Source organism: Bos taurus, chromosome 12 (assembly GCF_002263795.3).
Source record: "Bos taurus isolate L1 Dominette 01449 registration number 42190680 breed Hereford chromosome 12, ARS-UCD2.0, whole genome shotgun sequence".
Classification (NCBI taxonomy): Eukaryota; Metazoa; Chordata; class Mammalia; order Artiodactyla; family Bovidae; genus Bos; species Bos taurus.
In genome coordinates this window covers 32,661,819-32,675,984 of record NC_037339.1, presented here as the reverse complement: position 1 = coordinate 32,675,984, position 14,166 = coordinate 32,661,819, and the positions used below count along the sequence as shown (strand labels likewise).

Sequence of the window (14,166 nt, the reverse complement as noted above, 5' to 3'; positions counted from 1 at the left end):
CTCAGTCGTGTCCGACTCTTAGTGACCCCATGGACTGCAGCCTACCAGGCTCTTCCATCCATGGATTTTCCAGGCAACAGTACTGGAGTGGGGTGCCATTGCCTTCTCCCGATGGATGTTCTAATAAAGCTTTAAAATCACTTTTACAGGGAGCTGCCCTGGGGGTCCAGTGGCTAAGACTCCAAGCTCCCAATGCAGGGAGCCCAGGTTCGATCCCTGGTCTGAGAACTAGATGCCACATGCCACAACTAAGACCCAGTGCAGCCAAATAAATAAAATAGTCTTTTAAAAATCACTTTTATAAAGGAGAGACTAGGTCAGCAATTAGTGATATATTATGTGGGGTATCAGCAAACAAGCAGACGAAAAACAGTGCTCCATTCTGTGAACAGGAACGCCATCCCAAGCCACAGTATCCACCAGTGTCATAAAGAGAGACTTACACGTGATGCACTTAAACAAGAGAGGAGATGCCATGCAGACAAGCTGGGCCGGATGACACAAACACATCAGGAACAAAACACTGCTGCTAGAGGCACCTACAAGCAGCCTGAAGATGAACGAAGAGGCATCATAAAGTGAATGAAAACATTCATAGTTTTTTTTCTTTTTATCTCAGATCTCTAAGTGTAACAAAATTTATCAATTGAATACAGGTAATGCTTTATGGTCTCAGCTGCACCACCAAACATTTACATAAACACTTAGCCACTGAGGTCTATGAAAGACACAAATCCTAAGATATCGGCTGGTCTCTACGGAGGATACAATCATACGTCAACAAGTGCAGCCAGGAGCGCACTGGGGAGGGGGCCAGGACACATGTCTCCCCACCCAGAACACACGAGCTTTGTGTGAACAGGGTTCCTTCCGGCTAGAACTCAGGCAGGATTCCGTCTAGGAATCCTCCCACCACAGGCCTGAGTTACTGCGGAGTCTTGTTATCAAAGGACTGCTTCGTCATCATGAGTCTATGTGGAAAGCGATAGGGATTCTGAAATGACTTTGCACACGTGTGTGTAGCTGCCTACCCACTTGGCACCACCAGGACAAAGCAAGATGTGGACGAGGCGATCCCTATTTGCAGGGAACCCACAGCGTAGGAGAGGAGAACCAGGGCCCAACAGGAAAAGTTAATTTCAGTGATAACATGGTACCTGGGGTTCACCTCAAAATAACCCAGGAGGTGTACAGCAGGTGGGAAGGAAGAAGACAGGCTGGTCAAGAGACACTCTGGGCTGCAGACAGCAGATGGTGCACGGCGGCACACGACATGAAGCGTTGACCCGAGAGACGTCTGTTTTTCTTTAGGAAAGAAGACTGCGCTTGGTTAAAACAGAATGGGAAACATGATGAACTGCCAAAGAAGTGATTCAGATAACGGATTCATTTAGAAAGAGGTGGCCCCTTCACAGAAAATAATCACAAGTAGGACATTTACCAAGCAAGGGCAGAAACAGGCCTCAGTCAGGCTGACTTCACACTGACAAGCTGCTGGGAAGGCATCACTGTGGTGGACAGAGTTAAAGGGCTCCCCTCGACTGCAAGAAGGGCCAGCAACTTGCTTCTAACCAACAGAATCTGACGAAGGTCATGGGACGACAATTCTTTGGTTATAGAAGACTCTGCACCGCTCACTGGCGTGCTGTCTGACTCACTGACTGGCTCTGAAGGAACAGGCTGCCAGGAGCTGAGAGGACCATCCCAGGACAGAGAGGGGCCACGTGGAGGGGAGGGCTACATGGAGGAGGGCTCCCATGGAGAGGTCTCACAGCCAGGAACTGGAGGCGGCCTCTCAGTGCTGAGGGTTGTCTCCTACAGACAGCCGGCCAAAAGCCAGGCCCCTCCAACCTGTGCCCTCTGCAAGGCTGCAGTTGGTGCCCTGGCCAGAGGTCAGTTCTCATCAGAGCCTCACCTGGCAGTGGGTCTGCTCGATGACAAACGCATGCTGGTTTAAGCTGCGAACTTTGTGACAATCTTCAGTTCTGAAGCTCTACATTTGTCACAGTTTGTGCAGTGTTTGCCCCTTTAGTTTTGCCATCGTTCTGTCTCTTGAGTTTAAAGAAACACTGATTCTGGAACCCCAGGATACAACAGAGAGATCAACGTTGACCCTGCAGAAGGACCACGGTGCCCTGCTCTGTCTGAGACGGTGTGGGCCAGGTGTCGGCACACATTTCAGTCCCAGAGGGCCCCAGGTGAGACGAGAACACAGCCTTGTATTCACATTCTACACCTTAAATCATTATCTTCCCAAGCACGGCTGCACCTTTCATTCTTTTCAGTTTGCTCCAGCTGAACACCCTACACATCTCTATCTGTTACCGTTAACATTCTGCTGGACTTTGCCCAGATTAATGACTTCTTTGGTAAAGAAGTTCAGCGTACAGATCAAAATACCAACATTTAAGCTTGCAGACACATTCAACAGAGCTTTCCTTAGTTTACATCTAATGGAGGAAGATTCATTTCTGTAATGCTGATACATCCAATATCCCTACCACAGTAGTAAGGCTCCTCCAGCTTGCGCTACACACGTGTATAAAATTGTTTCTAAAAAAAATAAAAAATAAAATTGTTTCTAAAACAGTTGTTCTTAGATAAAACTTTAATGTCAGAAACCTCTTTAGAAAGACAGAGCTTTCCTACAGCAATTTCATATACGCAACTGAAGTCACTCAGTCATGCACGACTCTCTGCGACCCCATGGACTGTAGCCTACAGGGCCTCTGTCCATTGGATTGTCCTGGGAAGGGTACTGGAGTGGGTTGCCATTTCCTTCTCCAGGGGATCTTCCTGGCCAGGGACCGAATCCAGATCTCCTGCATTGCAGGCACACACTTTACCATCTGAGCCACCAGGGAAGCCCTAGGCCCACGTTATTTTATGTGGTACATGCATGCTAAGTCTCTTCATTTGCGTCCAACTCTTTGTGACCCCTGCTGGACTGTAGCCCACCAGGCTCCTCTGTGCATGGAATTCTCCAGGTAAGAACAGTGGAGTGAACTGCCATGCCCTCCTCCAGCGGACCTTAGGATATATATAAACGCAGGTGAAGTCACACATAGGTACTGCGTTGTGCATGAGAGACAGCATTAGAAAACTGCCACGGCTTGTCACAGGTGAGGAATGGACCTGTCAGGTCGAAGGAAGCCCTGATTTTGAGATGATCCATCAGAATCTGCCCACTTAGAATTCAATTCCTTTACTGAACACATAACTTTTAATTGAAAGGTTAATTTCTCCCACTAGAACCTAAACCAAGAAAGAGCTAAGTATAACTCAGAACCACCACAGAGAGATGGCCCTACCCCCCAGTGGCAAGTGCTCTGATGCCTCAGACTTTCCAGCTGCCGATGATGCCTGACACCAAGCGACTCCATCATGTCCTGGGCAGACCCTTCCCAGGGTCTGTCCCTCCCTTTCCACTCACCCCAAAACTGCCTGAATTTTGACTGAGGATTTCCACCTGAAATAAGAAGGTAATGTGCAGACAGGTCAAGCGAAGTACTACTATGTTATTAAAATTCACCTTGCTGATACAGGAAGTTCATAACTTGATTGAGTATATAGTCAGCCATGAATACACAGGGTTCCTCGAGGACTACTTGAGAGCTGAAGAAGGGAGCTAACGTTTACTGAACCAGATCCCTGATATACCATCTCATTTACTCCTCCTAGAAACCTCATGTGTGTGTGCTCAGTCACTTAGTTGTGTCTGACTCTTCGCCACCACATGGACTCTAGCCTGCCAGGCTCCTCTGTCCATGGGATTTCCTGGGGAAGAACACTGGAGTGGGTTGTCATTTCCTTCTCCAGAGGATCTTCCCAAGCCAGGGATCAAATTCACGTCTGCTACATAGCCAGGTGGGTATTTTACCACTGAGCCACCTGCGAGCCCCCCAGTAACCTCAGAGCAGTGCTTCTGGACAACCGGTTAAGTGAGACAGTTATAAACCAAGACTCTGGACCCAGACTCAAGTGATCTGAACCCTAGATCTGCATGACGGTAGGAAAACTCCTTCAGCTTTTTGTGCCTCGGTTTGCTTCCCTGTTGGGTCAGGTGGTAAAGATCAGATCAGATCAGATCAGATCAGTCGCTCAGTCGTGTCCGACTCTTTGCGACCCCGTGAATCGCAGCATGCCAGGCCTCTCTGTCCATCACCAACTCCCGGAGTTCACTGAGACTCACGTCCATCGAGTCAGTGATGCCATCCAGCCATCTCATCCTCTGTCGTCCCCTTCTCCTCTTGCCCGCAATCCCTCCCAGCATCAGAGTCTTTTCCAATGAGTCAACTCTTCACATGAGGTGGCCAAAGTACTAGAGTTGCAGCTTCAACATCATTCCTTCCAAAGAAATTCCAAGGCTGATCTCCTTCAGAATGGACTGGTTGGATCTCCTTGCAGTCCAAGGGACTCTCAAGAGTCTTCTCCAACACCACAGTTCAAAAGCATCAATTCTTCGGCGCTCAGCTTTCTTCACAGTCCAACTCTCACATCCATACATGACCACAGGAAAAACCATAGCCTTGACTAGATGAACCTTTGTTGGCAAAGTAATGTCTCTGCTTTTGAATATGCTATCTAGGTTGGTCATAACTTTCCTTCCAAGGAGTAAGCGTCTTTTAATTTCATGGCTGCAGTCACCATCTGCAGTGATTTTGGAGCCCAGAAAAATGAAGTCTGACACTGTTTCCCCATCTATTTCCCATGAAGTGATGGGACCGGATGCCATGATCTTCGTTTTCTGAATGTTGAGCTTTAAGCCAACTTTTTCACTCTCCACTTTCACTTTCATCAAGAGGCTTTTGAGTTCCTCTTCACTTTCTGCCATAGGGTGGTGTCATCTGCATATCTGAGGTTATTGATATTTCTCCCGGCAATCTTGATTCCAGCTTGTGTTTCTTCCAGTCCAGTATTTCTCATGATGTACTCTGCATATAAGTTAAATAAACAGGGTGACAATATACAGCCTTGACGTACTCCTTTTCCTATTTGGAACCAGTCTCTTGTTCCATATCCAGTTCTAACTGTTGCTTCCTGACCTGCATACAGGTTTCTCAAGAGGCAGGTCAGGTGGTCTGGTATTCCCATCTCTTTCAGAATTTCCACAGTTTATTGTGATCCACACAGTCAAAGGTTTTGGCATAGACAATAAAGCAGAAATAGATGTTTTTCTGGAACTCTCTTGCTTTTTCCATGATCCAGCGGATGTTTGCAATTTGATCTCTGGTTCCTCTGCCTTTTCTAAAACCAGCTTGAACATCAGGAAGTTCACGGTTCACATATTGGTGAAGCCTGGCTTGGAGAATTTTGAGCATTACTTTACTAGCATGTGAGATGAGTGCAATTGTGCGGTAGTTTGAGCATTCTTTGGCATTGCCTTTCTTTGGGATTGAAACGAAAACTGACCTTTTCCAGTCCTGTGGCCACTGCTGAGTTTTCCAAATTTGCTGGGATATTGAGTGCAGCACTTTCACAGCATCATCTTTCAGGATTTGAAATAGCTCAACTGGAATTCCATCACCTCCACTAGCTTTGTTCATAGTGATGTTTTCTAAGGCCCACTTGACTTCACATTCCAGGATGTCTGGCTCTAGGTCAGTGATCACACCATCGTGATTATCTGGGTCGTGAAGATCTTTTTTGTATAGTTCTTCTGTGTATTCTTGCCATCTCTTCCTAATATCTTCTGCTTCTGTTAGGTCCATACCATTTCTGTCCTTTATCGAGCCCATCTTTGCATGAAATGTTCCTTTGGTATCTCTAATTTTCTTGAAGAGATCTCTAGTCTTCCCCATTCTGTTGTTTTCCTCTATTTCTTTGCATTGATCGCTGAAGAAGGCTTTCTTATCTCTTCTTGCTATTCTTTGGAACTCTGCATTCAGGTGTTTATATCTTTCCTTTTCTCCTTTGCTTTTCGCTTCTCTTCTTTTTCCGCCTGCAATGCAGGAGACCTGGATTTGATCCCTGGGTTGGGAATATCCCCTGGAGAAGAGCACAGCTACCCATTCCAGTATTCTGGCCTGGAGAATTCCATGGACTGTATAGTCCATGGTGTCACAGAGTCAGACACAACTGAGCGACTTTCACTTTCACTTTTCCCACCCGTAAAGGAAAACAACAGTTCCGACCCCACAGAACTACCATGAAAACTAAATGGATTCATGTATGCCAAGGGCTTAGAATAATGACAAGTATGCAGTCAGCACTACCCAGCTATTACGCACATTATGTGGGGCCCACTTTATACAGAAAATAAACTCAAGGGTTGAAGGCAATAGGCCCATGACTGTAACTAATAAATGGCAGAGGGGAAAGCGCAACGCGGGTAAGAATCACAGAGCTCCCCCTCCTCATCACACCCCCTTCCCAATGTCAGGTCCACCTCAGATCACTAGCGAAGTGCAAGACCTTCCCCAGGGAGTCTTCTTGAAAAACAACAGGCAGCAAAAACATGAGACTGAGTCCCACCTTCCCAGGTGGCAACAGCAGCCCCTCTGCATGAACCACGTGTCATAATGTGGCTGAACCACAGTAACACTCGGGCTAAAACAGGCCTTATCCGTTTGGCTAAGGAACTAAATTATATACACTGTTTCCGCTGGAGAGTCAATGAGCACCAACTGACTGACTTTCAAAAAGACCTCTGGAAATCAGTCTGCTGGCTGGAGACTTCCTACATAACCACTCTCTTCCAATGCTTGCCATTCCAGTTTGGCAGCTTTTCAGAAGGAAGGACAAATTAATAATAATGTACACTAGCTCCCACTGAGCTTCAAACTAAACCATGATGCTTAAGGGAGTTCATTCAGAATCTGCACATCACTGTGAAATATCAGGATGTCAGATTTAGCTCCCCTGCACCACATACTTATTGTAAAGGGCCAGTTGTCAAAAGGTTCTTTTTAAACTCCAAAACTGTAAATCTGTAATACTAAACTCTGGTTGTCAGAAGAGAGAATGAGAAACAACAAAAATAAATATATCTTGGTTTCCAAGAGGTCAGAGAATAGAAAGATACAAGAGCAAATAAAAGTCTGCTATGAGAGCGCTAGTATTAATAATTAACTCAATTACCCACAAGACGGTAAGAGCATATTTAATAATACAAATTGTGTTTTAAAAATCATGTCTGCCATGTATGGAAAAGACCAGGAGAGATACAAAAACATGTAATCAAATACGAGTAAATGATTAATGGGTTACTGGTGACTTCTGGCTTCTTTACACATTGCTGTCCATCACATTTTTTTCCTGTTATAATCAGTAAGACAGTAAAATTTCTTAGTAAGTATCCATGTAACTAAAAGAAAACATCACACATCTGTGAAAGACTTGGGAGTGGGAAGCTGGGTAGAAGGTAGCAAACGATCAATCACAAAGGGGAAAAAAAAATCGCACAGCTAACCAACTACATCCACTTCCAGAAAACGTCAGCCATCATTGGTTTAATGGAATATTAAGTGTCCACCACTGCACAGGTCCAATCTTGGCTCACAAGTGACGTTAGAGATATTTACACTAGTTAGTTTAAAAGACACTTAAACTGGTTGCTCCCCCCTCACCACCAAAAAACTACAGCTCTTTAAGTCCCTATCTGATTTCTGAAAGGATTGAGATGGCAATGTTTCTTTAAGCCACCCGTTATGAACTGAACTGTATCCATTCCCACCCTCCCCACCAAAAAAAAAAAAGATGTATGTAAAACTTAACTCACAGCAGCGTGGATTGTGACCTTATTTAAAAACTGGGTCTTTACAGAAGTAATCAAGCTAGAATGAGGTCACTAAGGTGAACTCCAATTCAGTATGACTGGTGTCCTTTTAAAAAGGGGAATTGAGACATAGACACGCACAGAGGAAAAATGATGTGAAGGGACACAGGGGAAGGTGGCCACTGACAAGCCACGGGACACCTGAGGCTCAGACTTCCAAGTGAGACTCTCAGATGCTGGCGGCGGGGCAGGGAGCCCAGCACCTTCCAAGGGCGCAGTACAGTGTCCAGACCGTGGACTTGGACTCTGGCCTCCAGACTGTAAGACAATAAATTTCCCTTGTTCTAAGCCATTCAGTTTGCAGCTCCTGTTACAGAAGCCCTACGAAGCTAATACACCATCCGATAAGCATGCAGGACACCCTCAAGAGCACTGCCTTTCCAAAGAGCTCACACCCAGCAATTTCATCTGTGGCATAAATACTCAGCAAGGCTAGTCTAAAGGCATGCCAATATACAACTCATGAAAGGAATTCACACTATCATTTCATTTTAGTTTGCTTCCAATTTTCTTAAGAATGTCTTCTGTGAGAATGTTTGTAATATTTAACTGCAGTAATATATTCTTGGTTGAGACACAATGATTTTGAATGAATTTAATCACTCTGGCCTATGAAGTTGATATATTATAACTGAAATGTACCACTCTAAAAAAAACAAACAAACTTTCAACTGAATGGTATAGGCATTTAACATAAACCCGAATTTAAGAATCTATAGGTCATAAACACACAGACCCACAACCAGGCATGTGATAGTGAAAACGCTGAAAGTCAAAGACAAGGAGAAAAAATTCAAAGCAGCGTGAGAAAAGGACGAGTCACTTAGAAGGGACACCTTCTCAGCAGGAGCAAGGCTGAGGAGGTGGGGTAACGCATTCAAAGTGCTCCCTTTTAAAATCCTCATTTTAATAGTTCCAAACAATTTATGCAACCTCAGAGGCGTATCTACCACCCCAGGTCTAACACATGGGGGGACAGGTGGGAGGACAAGAGACAGAGGCACCACCCTGCCTCGAAAGTGACCACGGAGATGAGCCAGCTCATCACTAACACAACATACAGGGTGGTATAAGAACCACAGCGCAGTTCCTGGAGCGAAAAGGAGAGAAGATGACATCTGGGGTGAAAACTGCAACCACGGGAGAGAGGCGGGAGGACACGAGAGAGGCAGCCACGCCGCCTCGAACAGACAAAAATAAAAACAAACCACAAGCAGAGATGAGAAAAGGTAAGAGAGTCCACTTTTCGGTCGAAAAAGGCAACGTATGAGTGTCTTCAAAGAAGACGACAACGAGGCAGATTTGCAAGCTTGGTCATGGGGCGAGGGCTGGATTTTCATAGGGAAAACCCACCAGAGCGCTCACAGGTGCCTCTAGGTTTCTCCTGCTGGGCTGACCAGCTCCCCCGGGGGCACCTGCTTAACCAGGGAGGGGAATCGTCCTGTGGGCTGGCTGCGTCCCCTGGGAGGGAGACGTAAGCCTCCTTCAAGTTAAAATACGCAGCAAAAACAAATGAAACTCACTAGTAAACTAGAGAAACTAGTCTTGAAAAAAAAAAATGAACTGTCTTTTTAAAGAATGACATGCAAATTAACGAAAACAAAAATAATAAATTTGCCTAGCAGAGTCGTTAATCCAGTACCTGGGGTTTCGTTTTTGATCAACTGTATCTAGTTTTGAGCCTTTGACATTTCAAAACTGTTCCAACTTCTGTTCACCTTTAGTAACCCTGATTCCCTCAGGGGGACACGGAGAACACTTGATTTCCATTCCTCGCCTGCTCCTGGATGAACCAAAGCCACGTCATTCACGGCCGAAGTCTGAAACCGTCTAAACATGCTGTCTTGTTCAGTAGAAACCAGAACACCCTTCCTCTGCTATTTCAAGACACATCTTCCTCGTGCAAACTTCAAAGTACCAACAGCTACCCCAAGGTACCACCTTGATCATCCTGCAGAAGAGCACTTCCGTGAAGCAGATTAAACACCAGGGAATCGTCCCAACATCAGGGAAAGCAAACAAACCAAAAAACAAAACAAAACTGTGGAACAACATTCTAGGGAAGAAAGAAAAAAAAATTCTTCAAAATGACAGTGGCTGGCTTTCTGGACTGAGGTTCAGAGCAGAGGAAATGTTTATGTCTACAGGATCTCACATTATAAACATATTTTCCACTCCAGAGAATAGGGGGCTCTTATTTTCTACTTTCCTTGCCCCTAGGACTTACTCCACTGCTTCCTTTCTTTGTGCCCAGATGGGCTCTCTTTCTACAATCCTAATTTGAAAGAATTACTAAAGCTTTCTTTTCAGGCATTCCTGAAAAACTCAGGTAGATGAATACTATAGAGATTAACACAATTGATTCACTATAATTTTAGACCTTAAAAAAAAAATGGCACTAGAAGGAAACAACAAGAAGTTAGCTGACATCACAAGTAAACTGCTCCCTCACAGCACAAATAATTTGGCAATGAACTGCATGTCATAGGAGAACCAAGCCCACAGATACCTCATTAGAAAGAAAAGAAAAAAAAAGTCTATGAACCATAAATCCCTAAAAGACTTTTTTAATGAAAGAGAACCTAAAATTGTGCTTCATCAGTTACCTGAGCACCGCAAGACCAGGATCACTAAAACACTCATTTTCAAACTCTGCACTGACTTCTATTTCGTCAAAGGGAACCTGGGAGCCCGCTGCCATGCCACAGCCCAGGTGGCCAGACACGCCCCGACCTCTGCCCCTGAGGACGAATGCCCATCACCAACCACCACGGGGATCTCCATTTATGTTTCCAGTGCAAAGAAAGCAGTTCCACATGGATCATCTCCCTTCACAGGCTTTCTCTCATTTGATCTAATGGGGAGAATGATTCCATCTCACAGTAAGTGGTCCATCCAAATATACATAATTAGTAAGTGGAGTGGGACTCAAAGCTACACACACATACAGAGAAGCTTAGAAATTAGGGACAAAAAAATTTCCCAAATTCTTGTTTAAAAAGGAAAGAAAAACAATTGTATCTCAACCATGAAAGAGGCAACGTATTGTCTTGTAGATACCATCACGGACTAGGGAGTCAAGAAACAGGGATCTCACCTCCAGTCGCTTTGGGGACGACTTGAAGCTTGTTTTTGTACTCTGTGAAAGTGGGGCTGATATTTCCTGAGCTTTCCTCACTCTGAAAGGATCTTCAAGATGACAGATGTGAGAAGGAGTATGAGACTAACAAAAAAAGGGCTTGAATGATCTTAAAATATCTAGAAAAGCTATCTGCACATTAAGTTCTTAGAGGTGATGATAGTATTGTGTTATTGTTATATACATTGTCCTTTTGTTTTACAAAGGTTTTTAAGCGATATTTAGTTCTTTATGTAATCTGATAGTTCCTTCCCTATAATACAGATGAATTTAATCCATTTAGATTTATTATAATTAATAAAACAGCTTTCTTCCATTTTACTTTGGTTTTCTGTTCATCTTTTTCTTTTGTTTTTTTTTTTTCAATCTTATATTTCCTATTTTCCTGCCCTCAGAATTTGAGTGATAAAGTTTCAGCTAGTTTGGAAACAAGGAAAATCATTTCTTGTGTAGGTATATATTTAGCCTTCATTTTTACCATGCATATACAACTTACAATTTTCTAACACTGTTTTTGGGGAGGTTTTTTGGATAGGGGACAAGACTTTTAACAAGTTTTTAACTACCATTAGTCCCTTCTACTTCATCATGTTATTGTCACCATATTTTTTAAAAGCAACGTTTTAACAATCAATGTAGTAAAATTTACCAATGTACCTTTATCAACTCCACTATACCTTTATCCCAACTCTCCTCTGAACTTACACCTTCTCAGGATAAATGCAGATCCCAGGAGGCTGCACCTCTGCTCACCTCTGGAATCCCCTCTCTTCCTGCTCACACAATGACTGACTTCCTTGCACTAAATTCAACCCTGAATATTCACTGGAAGGACTGATGCTGAAACTGAAGCTCCAATACTTGGGCCACCTGATGCAAAGAGCCGACTCACTGGAAAAGACTCCGATGCTGGGAAAGACTGAGGGCAAGAGAAGGGGGCAGCAGAGGATGAGACGGTTACATAGCATCAGTGATTCAGTGGACACAAATTTGAGCAAATTCCGGGAGACACTGGAGGACAGTGTCTGGCGTGCTGGAAGCCTGGCGTGCTGCAGTCCATGGGATCGCAAGAAGTCGGACACAACTGAGCGACTGAACAACAGCAACAGCACTAAGTTCCGATCTCTTCCGAGAGGTTTCCTCCCCAAGCCCTCGTCTCTTTCCCAGGGAGAAATGACCACTTCCTCTTTCCCATACTGATTATTCCTCACTCCTGATGTGCTGTATACGTCTGGCCTCCTTCCCGACCTTTTTCTCATCATGGTACACATAGTGAGTACTAAGTGTGGAGCCCACAGGAACATACAGGTAAGACTATTCTCACGCGTACTTGTCTGCTAAGTCGCTTCGGTCGAGTCCGACTCTTTGTGGCCCCCTGGACTGTAGCCCGCCAGGCTCCTCTGTCCATGGGATTCTCCAGGCAAGAATACTGGAGTGGGCTGCCATTTCCCTCTCTAGGGGATCTTCCCGACCCAGGGACTGAACCCACGTCTCTCATGTCTCCTGCACTGGCAGGCGGGTTCTTTTCTGGATGCAAATTGGTCAAGGGTCTCTGGTCAATCCAGACAGCTCCTGGTTGCCCAGCAGCCAAGAAGATTTCTCTCTGGGCACAACTATGACCTATTCGGGACACACTGAACGGGAAGGTCCTGTGAGACCAGAGCTCATCATGCTCATCTTCATATTCTCAGTACCGCACGCACCCTGACAGCATGCAGGTCCCCGCGAATACTTCCTCAAAGCACTTATGAAGAAAAGGCACTCTTTACGGGGGGGAACAAAAAAGAACACATCGCTATTAGCTTAAAAAGAATAAATCCATCACGCCTTCCATGAAAAGCATTTACACACTTAGCATCAGGAAGAAGCCTGGCTTAGGTCACTGAAAGAAAAAGGACTAAAATAAAACCAAAGGCAACAATACTCTAACTTCTTTAAAATATACCATGATGAGACCACTATTCACAAGTAGAAAGTGCAGGGTTGGTCCCTGAACCTATGAAGCATTTCAATAAGAATATCTGTCAGCTGGCACTGGAAAAATATCCACTTGTTCTGAGCTGGAAAAAAATTTTTACTGGCCTGCAGCTTTCGATGTGTGGATTACTACAGATGGAGGTCCTAAGCAAGCTTCGACATCGTTCTATAGACGTCACACAACTCTGAGAAAAAGCTGATCTTTCTTTGGAAGCCGCAGCAGCAAAGGATAAGCCAGTGAACATACAGGATTATGAAGACCCACACCACTCACACAATCACATTCTATATTAAATATCATGTACTTCACAGCATCACGAAATTCTTCTTGATTGAGTACTTCTGGGAAAGTAGACGTCAGGGTTTTTCTTCCAAGATGAATTATGTATACAAAAACCATTTCTCTCGTCTCCTTCTAATATAAATTCTGTGCATAAGGTTTTAAATGATGATGACTTCTATATGGGTATTTTCAACAGTACTGGGTCTCTGGATTATTGATTCAGCATCTCATATAACTCACCGTTATACCTGGCATTTACCTTTTTCTTCCAACACAAACCATTTTACAGATATTTCAACAATCCTCTTCGAAAAGCAGGTTTGGTAACTGCACCACAGGCCAACAAGAGGTGTCACCCTGGTAGGGGACCAGGGCATGAAGGAATCAAATGCAACAATGTGGCCCCAGGGAAGAACAGGAAAATCCAAAAGGAAATAAGGCCTGAAGCTGACTTTAAAACACAAACTCCATTCTACCAATGATGACAAGTTGGTGTGCTTTTTTTCAGTATAAAAAATAAGACTTTTCTTCTCAAAGTACTATTCCCAACTTATCTAAACTTCTCAAACATGTTTGAGAATGTTGCAAATTTAGACCATTTTTATTCCCAGCCAAAAGCAGTAGTTCCTACAAACCACTCAAAACAGGAGAAAAAAGACAATCCACATTCTTAGTTTGAATATTATGATCTAACCCACTTAACTTCAAAATAAATGTGTGCTTTCTCAGAAGCATATACTATTAATAAACTCATGTTGCTTACGATAAAAATGAACTAAAATAACTGCATTTTATTTAAAAGATTTCCATTTTGGTTACTAGTATTTGCTAACCTGACATTAACTAGAAGTGCCAATGAGTCCTTACCTCATGGAGGGGAGCAAACCACTTTACAAAGATAATAATAATAACTACAAACACAACAGATGATTAGTCATGGGCCAGTACCATTCTAGAACCCTATAAAGTGGACGTTATTTCACCCCCATT

At 44.0% G+C, this 14,166-nt stretch overlaps 1 protein-coding gene across 3 annotated transcripts in view; it reads right to left on the bottom strand.

Annotated features, from left to right (window-relative positions):
- The window catches only part of USP12 (ubiquitin specific peptidase 12), a 59,872-nt gene that overhangs the window by 39,144 nt on the left and 6,562 nt on the right, over positions 1 to 14,166 (bottom strand). Inside the window, exon 1 of one of the 3 annotated variants that reach the window (XR_009496605.1) lies at positions 444 to 8,934. The gene's annotated coding sequence lies outside the window, so the exon portion shown is untranslated. 3 annotated transcript variants of the gene reach the window in all.